This window comes from Chiloscyllium punctatum, chromosome 27 (genome assembly GCF_047496795.1).
Source record: "Chiloscyllium punctatum isolate Juve2018m chromosome 27, sChiPun1.3, whole genome shotgun sequence".
Taxonomy (NCBI): Eukaryota; Metazoa; Chordata; class Chondrichthyes; order Orectolobiformes; family Hemiscylliidae; genus Chiloscyllium; species Chiloscyllium punctatum.
This window is the reverse complement of record NC_092765.1, coordinates 83590423-83600151: the sequence shown is the minus strand read 5'-3', so window position 1 is coordinate 83600151 and position 9729 is coordinate 83590423. Positions and strand designations below refer to the sequence as shown.

General features: G+C 43.8%; 1 non-coding gene across 1 annotated transcript; it reads right to left on the bottom strand.

The window, feature by feature from the left end:
• Positions 1-1171: 1171 nt before the first annotated feature.
• trnas-cga (transfer RNA serine (anticodon CGA)) lies at positions 1172-1253 on the bottom strand. Its single transcript has one exon. It is a non-coding gene; the product is annotated as a tRNA-Ser (tRNA).
• Positions 1254-9729: the final 8476 nt, after the last annotated feature.

Here is a 9729-nt window from a genome sequence, read left to right as displayed (position 1 = left end):
TCACGCGTTCTATATCTTCCTCCCTACCTGACAGGTACATACTTATCTAGGACACACAGGAGCTTTTCTTTGAATAAGCTCCACATTTTTAATGTGCTCACCCCCTGCAGATTCCTACCCCATTCTGCGCTTCCTAAATCTTACCTCATTGCATCGTGATTTCCCTTCCACCAGCTGAATCTCTTGCTCCGTGGAGTACACCTCTCCCTTTCCATCAGGAAAGTAAACCGGAGAGAATTGTGATCGCTGTCTCCAAAGTGCTCACCTACTTCCAAATCTAAAACCTGGCCAGGCTCGTTACCCAGTACTAAATCGAAAGTGGCGTCTTCCCTTGAAGGCATGTCTACATAATGTGTCAGGAAGCCCTCCTGCACACACTGGACAAAAACTGACCCATCTATAGTACTCGTACTGTAGTGATCCCAGTCAATATTTGGATATTGTTTTGAGTGTCCCAGAGTTTTGCATTGTCCCAGAGTCCAGATGAAGTTTGTATTCCTCACGTACGGGAGCGAGAATTTTTTCAATGTCTCAGATCAGTTCCAGTACCGAGAACATCAGAGTTAATGTCCCTTCCTCTACTCGGACGGACAGTTCACACTCCTTCATTCTCCTCTGATTCCGTTTCCCAAAGAGTTTCTAAGATTTCCAAAGTTGGAGCCAAAATTATACGGTTTGCTTCCTAAACATTTTTCCAACTGCCAACAGACAATATTTTCACAGTATCTCTTCACAATCCTCTGGCTTGCACCATGTCCAGGGATGAGAAGTCCCGTTTGGTGGAGAGATTTCCTAGGCTGGTGAGTTTCACTTTGGAACAAAGATGGTTCAGTGGCAATTTCTTGCGGTTGTTTGTAATGATGGGAGAGGGAGCGGTGGGGAATGACGACTCTGACGAGCAGGAGGAAGCGTTGGTAATGACCAGAGTCAGAGAACAGAGGACAATGGATTAAAGGAATCTAATGAAAAGCAGCAGTTCTGCTCAGGGCGTTCAATAACAACTGCAGATGTGTCGGGCAGTGTATCTGGAAAGAGAAACAGAGATAATGTTTTAAATATGGAACATTTCTGATGAAGAACTCCAGTTTCCCAAGTCTAATCAGATTACAGGCCTGGTTTGCAAAGTAGGCTTTCTGTAGTTTGAACTGCTCCAGCAAGAGAGGATTCATAATGTAGTCAGCAGCACTCGAACCTACGTGTGGAAACCACAATGGATTTCGAATCCATCGCCTTAAACACTCGGCCATGACTACAGGCATTGCTACAGCGTTGAGCATTGACCAAATCAGCCGCGATCACATTGAAATCTGCCGCTGTCTTGATGAGTTAAATGCTTCCATCTCCTTTCATACCTTTGCTGTCATTTGTAAGGTGCGAGACACCAATGTAAAAGAAGAAAAGCGCAAAGTTAGGAAAAGATATTTGCAGCCAAATTGAGTCAAAATTATTTATTGAAAGGAAAATCACACTTGGCAATTTGCTAGATCTCTTTGCGAACATGACCAGCAGAGGTAATCAAGGGAGATATTGATCTAAGTATTCTTGGACATGAAACAAACAAAGGTTAATGACATATTCATTTCTTTTTCTGGCGAAGGAACTGGTCTTTCCAGATGCTCACAATGACAGAGATTTTTCCCAATTAAAGACAGCAAATAAGTCCCATCTCACGCTGATACCATCGTGAGCGCTGCTGTTTCTTAATGCCACAGAGTCAGGGTCAATTCCCGCCTCAAGCAACTGAATGTGTGGAGTTTGCACATTCTCCCCGTGGCTGCGTGCGCTTGCTCTGGTTTTCTCCCACAGTCCAAAAATGTACCGGTTTGTTGAAATGGCCGTGCTAAATTGACGGGATCAAAGAAGAGGAATGCATTTGGGCTCGGGCGGGTCGGTGTGGATTTGCTGGGCCGAAGGGCCTGTTTGCACATTGTAAGTATTCTAATCTACAGGAATTAATGACCAAGGTATGGTGCACGTTGTTCGATGTGGCATATATGACCTTTTGATTGTTTTCCTACAAAGTTTCTTTACAATTCAAACGGGAGAGGAAGAAGGGAAATGAATGTCTCCCATAATTCTTGCCTTCTTTTATCATTCACAGGCGGTATTTATTCCTGTACGTTTTTTTTTACACTGTGGTTACTGTTAGTGTTCTTGTAAGCCACACCGGCTGGTTTCCTCTTTCCTCAATGTTCCTCATCTCTACCCAAACACACGTTCCATCCTTATCTCCTGAATCAAAGTAGTCTCTAACCATTGCATAATTGCCACGGAAACTGAGCTTTTCACACGCCTGTGTATGTCATTTCCCAATATTAATTGATGGTTTACTGTGTTGTAGTTGTGCACGAGAAGAGGAAAACAAAATAGAGGCCGGTGGTCCTGGGTTTCAAACACACGTAATTGCAGCTAAAACGCAGATTACTGCACACAATGCGATTACGGAAGCATGCACCGAACCGTCAGGAAGCACACAATAAGTACAATGCTGGATATCATGTCAGGAACAGGACTAGAAACACAACAGAAATACGTCTTTTGGGTACTATTTTGGACGTATTTCTCAATGAGCTATCGTGTTTTACATACGTTTCATCGGGAGTTACCTCACACAAGGAAGTAACCAGTGCTGCAGACGGTCATATAATCCGTGTTCCAAGTCCCGGAGTCAGAGACACTCAGTGCCCTGTGTGTACCTACAATGAACAGCTGTGCATGGGGTTTACAGAGTAACTGAACTGCATGAATGCAGCTCGATGGTCGTCTGTCTGCTTCTCCTCTATAGTTTTCTGTGCAGTCCGTGCGTGCAATCTTGTCAACTACGTTCGTCTGGCACAAGATGGGCATTGGTCACTTGTCTCTGAGAGAGGCTGTTGGTTTATGTGTTGTCATAATTCCGAGTGTAAGGAGGAATCTGGCTGTCAGTTCCCAGAAACTTACTTTAATAAACGGAAGCGTGCTTTTAACTTGCCGCGTGGCATATACTTGTTGCAAAGTTCATGCACTGCGAATCACGTTGCGGGACTATCCAATTTTGGCAAAGGATTTGTGTGGCAGTCACGAGTTGCCACGACCAGCTATCCCTAGTAGAAATACGGTCAAATGGTAAGAACTACAAATTCGATTAGAGCAGCACAAGATTAATCTGACAGGACAAACAGAAGGCAGCCAGAAGATTTCTGGGTGGAGGGCAATCACCCAAGGTACCTTTTCATATGAAAGTCTGTGCATCAGTAGAAATGTGAGCAAAGTAGTCTATGTTGGTTATTCTAATTCCAGACAACTTGCGTTGTTCCCCGTTTACTCTGAAAGTGAATAGACATAGTTATTTCACCGTTATTTCGAAAGAAGATCCTGCATTGAATCTGTTCGCCGTTTTTTTGATGCTGTGGCGAAAATGGGGGAAATCGCGATGTGAAACGTTTCTATACTTTCATTTCCTTCATTACTGTCCTGGTGAGGGAGAAAGGTGATTGGCTTTCTCGATCAGATGGGGGCACCGGCGTATTGATGGCCTAATTTAATCACGGATATACTTGGAAATGTTCACTTTTAATAGTTCGTTGTTGTGTTTTGTTTTATGATACTTGAGTACTTTCTGGGACTTGGCAATACACTTAATCTCCAGTAGGTTTGGAATTGCCTCGCTGTTATTTGTGCGAGCAGTTCATGTCAGAGACGACTCACAGTGACTCAGAGATAGCACTTAAGCTTCGGTGTGTCTGATCATGGTACTGCCTTTTCAGTTTTGATTCTGTTCCACGTTAAGAGCTTTCAGTTTTTGGATTCGCTGGAGAGCAAAGTGGGTAATGCGATATGTGAGGTATTTTGCTTCAGCCAAAATCTTTGATGGCGAACTTGGGAAAATGTCAAGAAGAATGGTCATTGGCAGCAAATATCCGGAAAACCTTCATCTCTGGATCGGTTGGGCTCATCCACCCTCCAGACAAAATAGCCAAACTCGCTGGCTGAGTAACAATCAACATGCGTTTTTGTTTTTGCAAATGGTGTATTCAAACCATTGCCGGTGGCTGGAGCATCTCAGACTTGTCGAGCATGGAAACAAATCCCGCAATCCAACTTGCCCTTGCTGAATAGATAACCGAAATTAATCCATACATATCTACCAATATTTGTGCCTTATCTTTCCGAGGTCTTCCTGTCTATACACCCATTCAGATGCCTTTGAAATGCTGTGAGTGCACCAGACTCTGCCACTAAATGTGGCAATTCATTCCACACACACAAAAGTTCTGTGTGAAAAACATGTGTCCCTCACATCCCTTTTAGATTTTTCCTCTCTCATATTAAACGTTTGCTATGTAGATTTGAACTCGCGTGCCTTGTGAAGATTTGCTCCCTGACTATTTACTCTGTCTGCTTCCTCATTATTTTATAAGCTTCTGTGAGGCCATATCTAAGCCCTGAAGCTCCTGGGAATCTGACGAAGCCTACTCAGTTTCGTTCTCATGTCCAAGCAGTGCAAACCTTGCAAATCCTTGTAAATGTTTTCTGAACTTACACTTGCAAGAAGTGTGTCCAGCTGCCGCACTTGTTTGACCGCGTGGCCACTCTGGAGCTGCGGGTGGACTCACTGTGGAGCGTCAGCAATTCTGGAGAGTTACGTTGCCTCCCAGGTGCTCAGGCCAGGGATGTCGCCCTTCGGCTGAAGAGCATTCGAAAAGGGGATCGTGAACAGTCAGTTGTCTTGGTGCAGACAGGCACCAACGAAAAAAAACGTGATGAGGACCTGCAGGGAGAATTCAGGGATCTAGGAGAGAAATTAAAGAGGAGGACCTCAAAGGTAGTAATCTCGGGATTACTGCCGGTGCCATGTGACTACCAGCGTAGAAATGAAGACAAAAACGGCACGGTGAACACGTGAGTTGAGGAATGGTGCTGCAGGGCGAGTTTCAGATTTGTTGGATTTTGTGACCAATTCTGGGGAATGTGAAGCTATAAGAAAATTGACGATGGACATCTGAACCAGGCGGGAACGTATGTCCTTTCGGGAGTTTTTGCTACTGCTGTTGGGGAGGTTTTATACTGATGTGGCAGGGGGCTGGGAACCATAAGAGTAAACAAGTCGGCAGTGAGGTGGAAACTGGAAACGCTAAGAATCTGGATGATAGCATTAATAATGGGAAGAGTAGGCAGAGAGCATATGAATGCCAAAGAACTGGTGGCCTGAAATGCATCTACTTTAATGCATGGAGTATCAGCAGATGAATTTAGGGCTTAGGTTGGTGCCTGGAATATGACGTTATTGCGATCACAGAGATTTCGTTGAAGGAAGGGCATGGTTGGCAACCAAATGTTCTAGAATATAGACACTTCAGACGGGACAGGGAGGGAAGTAAAAGGGGAAGGAGTGGCATTGCTGGTCAGGGATGATATCATGGCTGTGCGAAAGGAGGACACCATGTAGGGCTTGGGTAGTGAGACACTATGGATGGAGCAGTGAAATAAGAAGGGTGAGGTTAGATTTTTGGGGCTGTATTACAGAGAGCGTGAGGTGTAAGAAAAAAATAGTTAAACAGATCATGGAAAGACGTAGAGGCAATAATTTATTGTTGATTGGAGAGTTCCGTTTTCCCAACATTGACCGGGATAGTCTTAGCGTCAGAGGTCTGGATGGGATACCATTTATAAGAAGTCTCCAGGTGAGTTTTCTGGAGCGGTATATCAATAGTCCGACGAGGGATTAGGCCATATTTTTAACTGATATTGGGGAATAAGCCAGGGCTGGTGATAGCAGTTGCCATGGGTGATTTCTTTGGGAAGTGTCCAATATTCTGTAAGTTTTAGAATACTTATTGACATAGATCAGAGTGGTCCTGAGGAAAGAGTATGAAACTGGGCCAAAGCTAATTATATCAAAATTCTGCAGGAGGTCGGAAATGTGGATTGGACCCAGCTATTTGTAGGAAAGTCCACAGTACATTTGTGTCAGGCTTACAAAGATAGGTTAAATAGAGTGCTGGATAGGCATGTCCCGTTGAAGGCAAAGGATTTGAGAGGCAATATTCGTGAACTGTTGATGATAGGCCAGTTGTACGACTCGCCAAGAGGAAAAGGGAAGCATACATAACGTCTCGGCAGCTAACAACTTAATGGTCCCTGGAGGAACATGAGAAGAGTAGGACGAGTCTTAAACGAGGTATCAAGGGTGTTAAAAGGGGTCATGAAACAGCTTCACGCTAGCACAATTAAGGAGAATCCTAAAGCCTATTATTCATATATATGAAGCAAGCGGGTAACCAGAGAAAGGATTGGTCCACTAAAGGAAAATTAAAGAAGGCTGTATGTCAAATCTGAGAGAGTGGGTATGATTCTGAATGATTATTTTGCGTCAGTGTTCACTGAGGAGAGGAATATGATGAATGTTGAGGCTGCAGGAAGACATTTGATTAATCTGGATCATGTTGACATAAGTAGGGAAGCTGTGTTGGGCAGGCTAGGAGTAATTAATGTGGACAAATCCCCAGGAACGGATGGGATCTATTCCTGGTTCCTGAGTGATGTGAGAGAGGAAATATCTGGGGCCCTGACAGATATCTTCGTGGCATCCTTCAGCACAGGTGAGGTTCTGGCCGACTGAACGTTGCTCATATTATCCCTTGTAAAAGAAGGATAGTAGGTATATTCCGGAAAACTACAGAGCAATGGGCCTAACATCAGTGTTGGGAAAGTTTCTGAAAAGGTACTGAGGGATAGGATCTATTCATATTTAGAAAATAATGTGCATATCAGTGAGAGGCATAGAGTTTTTCGGGAAAGTGCCCAAGTTGATAGATGAAGGAAAGGCTGTTGATGTCATATACATGCACTACAGTAAGGAGTTAGATAAGGTTCCCCATGTTAACCAAATACAGAACGTAAAGTAACATGGTGTGCAGGGTGTTCTAGACAGGTGGGTAAAGAATTAGTTGAGCAATAGGAGACAGAGTGGCAGTTGAATGGAGTTTCTGGAAATGGAGTAAGATGACCAGTAGTGCTCCACAGGGGTCAGTGTTGTGGTCACTGTTGTTTGTGATATACTTAAATGATTTGGAAACGAGCACTGTTGTAATGATCAGAAAGTTTGCAAATGACACGAAGATTTCTGGTCCAGCAGAAATTATAAGTGACTATTAAAGAATACAGGAGGATATAGATATACTGGAAAATTGGCGGAAAAGTGGCAGCTGGAGTTCAAAACAGACAAATGTGAGGTGACGCATTTTGGTCAGTCTAATTCTAGATGGGGTTATACAATGAACGGAAGAGCTTTGGGGGAAAAAAAGTTGATGGATAGAGAGATCTGTGAATGCAGGTCCATTATACATTGAAGGTTGCTGCACAGGCGGATAGAGTGGTCAAGCAGCCATAGAATATGCTTGGCTTCATTGGATGGAGTATTGAATAAAATGGCTGGTAAGTCATGTTAAAATTGAACAATACATTGGTCTGGCCACACTTAGAATACTGTGTAAATTTCTGGTCGCCACGTTACCAAAAGGATGTGGACGCTTTGGATAGAGCGAGTAAAAGGTTGAAGCGGATGTTGCCTCATATGGATGGTGCAATCTAGGAAGAGAGGTTGAGTAGGTTAGGTTTGTTTTCATTAGAAAAAAGGAAAGTTTGAGGGAGACCTTTTTGAGGTTTACAAAATCATGAAGGGTACAGACAGGGTAGAAAGAGAAAAGTTTTATTTCCCAGGTTGAAGAATTAAACACCAAGAGGACACATTTTCAAGGTGAGAGGTAAAAGGTTGAAGAGGGATACACGCAGCAACTACTTGACACAGCGGGTGGTGGGTGTCTGGAGCGCGTTCCCAGCAGAGACGGGAGAGGTAATCACGGTAGATACATTTAAGAGGCGTCTGGACAGATGCATGAGCAGGTGGGGAGCAGAGGGATACAGATGCTTAGGAATTGGGTGACAAGTTTAAACAGTAGATTTGGTTCGGCTCAGGCTTGAATGGATGAAGGGCCTGTTCCTTGTCTGTACATTTCTAAAAATCTTTCTTCCTAAATTCCGCCAATTGCCTTACAAAATTTGCGAGGTCTAAGTGCCTGAAGGGAATCCATGCTGAAACACTGGTCATAACAAATCTGAGTGTTGGTTTTTGTGTGGTAGCGTGGTCGAGTGGGCAAATGTGCTGGATTTTTTTTAAGCTTCAGTTTCTATCGAATCGTGGCTTCGAGTACCAGCATTGTCAGTGAGCAACTGTGTGGAGATGTATGTGAGAGAACTGCGCATGTGTGGATGCCTTTTAATTTGAGTGTTTGCAGCTCCTCAGTGTGCTTCCCCTCTCGGTGATAAAATCAGCGACTGTCTCTGAAAACAACGCAAGTTCCTGCTGTCCGACAGATCCTCATATCCCGTCGATAACTTTGCTTTTGGATATCGGCGATGCCAGTTTCTGTATCTCAAATGGTGAGCGCAGTTGGCTGAAATGTTGGTGGTTCGAGCCCACCCAGGGAATAAGCCTCAAATATTTCAGCACAAACATTTACCCCGGCCATGTATTGACACTGGAACCGGGAAAACTCATCCATTATTCACCGTAAGTCCGCAGGGAGTGAGACGTTTTCACGCAGCAGAATACGACATCACTTTCTCCAAGCTACCGATGTCCACAGAAAGCGGCCATTGCAGCTTCAATCAGCGACTTTCTGCCAAGCCATGGGAAACAACTCGTGGAAACTCCTTCCTTAGTAACAGCTGGAAGGAGCAAAACTTTCACTTTAAATTGGAAAGGGCTTCAGGACATTGGAATGTTGCTCCAGTGTTATAAATAAAACTTCTGGAACTTGGAACGTGTTATAAGTAAAACTTCTGACTTGAAAATAAGAAGTGGTATAGGTTTTAGGTAGAAAGAACAAAGAAAGTGTTGATTGAGACGACTCTGTCTCGTCAGCAAATGGGAAATGCCCAAAACTGTAAACGGAAATGATTGGGTTTCCTTAGGTAATTTCCGGACTGATTTACTGTCTGCCAGAGAGATTGGAAATCACATCAGCGACATAAAGGTGAGGGTAAAAATATGAAGATATTAAGGTTGAACCTTAAATCCCTGGACAAGATTGGAATAGGTTGTAATGCTTTGAAGGAATAACTGAAGTGAAAGGTGTGAATGATATTTTTGTGATGAGGAAGAATTAACTGGATCCTAACAAATTGTTGATGAATTATGCTCGCAATGTAAAAGCAAACTAATCCACAGCGCACTGTGCTTTGTTATCTCTGTCGGTGCAGTGTGAGATGCTTACTCTGAGGCTGGTGGGTGCAAGCCTCACAATGGGCGCTTTCAGTGCTTAATACAATTCCGGCTCTTCGTTCCACGTGCAGTATTGCAACCCTTCGCAGGGCAATGTTCTTGCTGCTTTCATTGAAACATCTGTCCGCCTGCTTTTGATCACACATCGGTTTCTGAGTGAACACTGTTTCCATTTTACTGGAGGCGCCAGAGACAACTTTATCAGTGCAGCCGAAAATACAACGAATGATGTCCGTTTGAAAACGTGAGGTTCCAAACCAACCGTGCACCACCCAAAGTGTTCAAATGAACGGAAAGCGAATGGCCACTTGCAAGTGGTCTGACAGAGACGGATCAATGTCACATGGGCCCTGAACCAATTTTCAGTGATTCAGATTGTTCTGATGGAAACCGAAGGGTACTCTCCCTCAACGTTTTGCAATTGTTCTTCTTGTGTTTAACGTAATGAACAGTATATTGTCAGT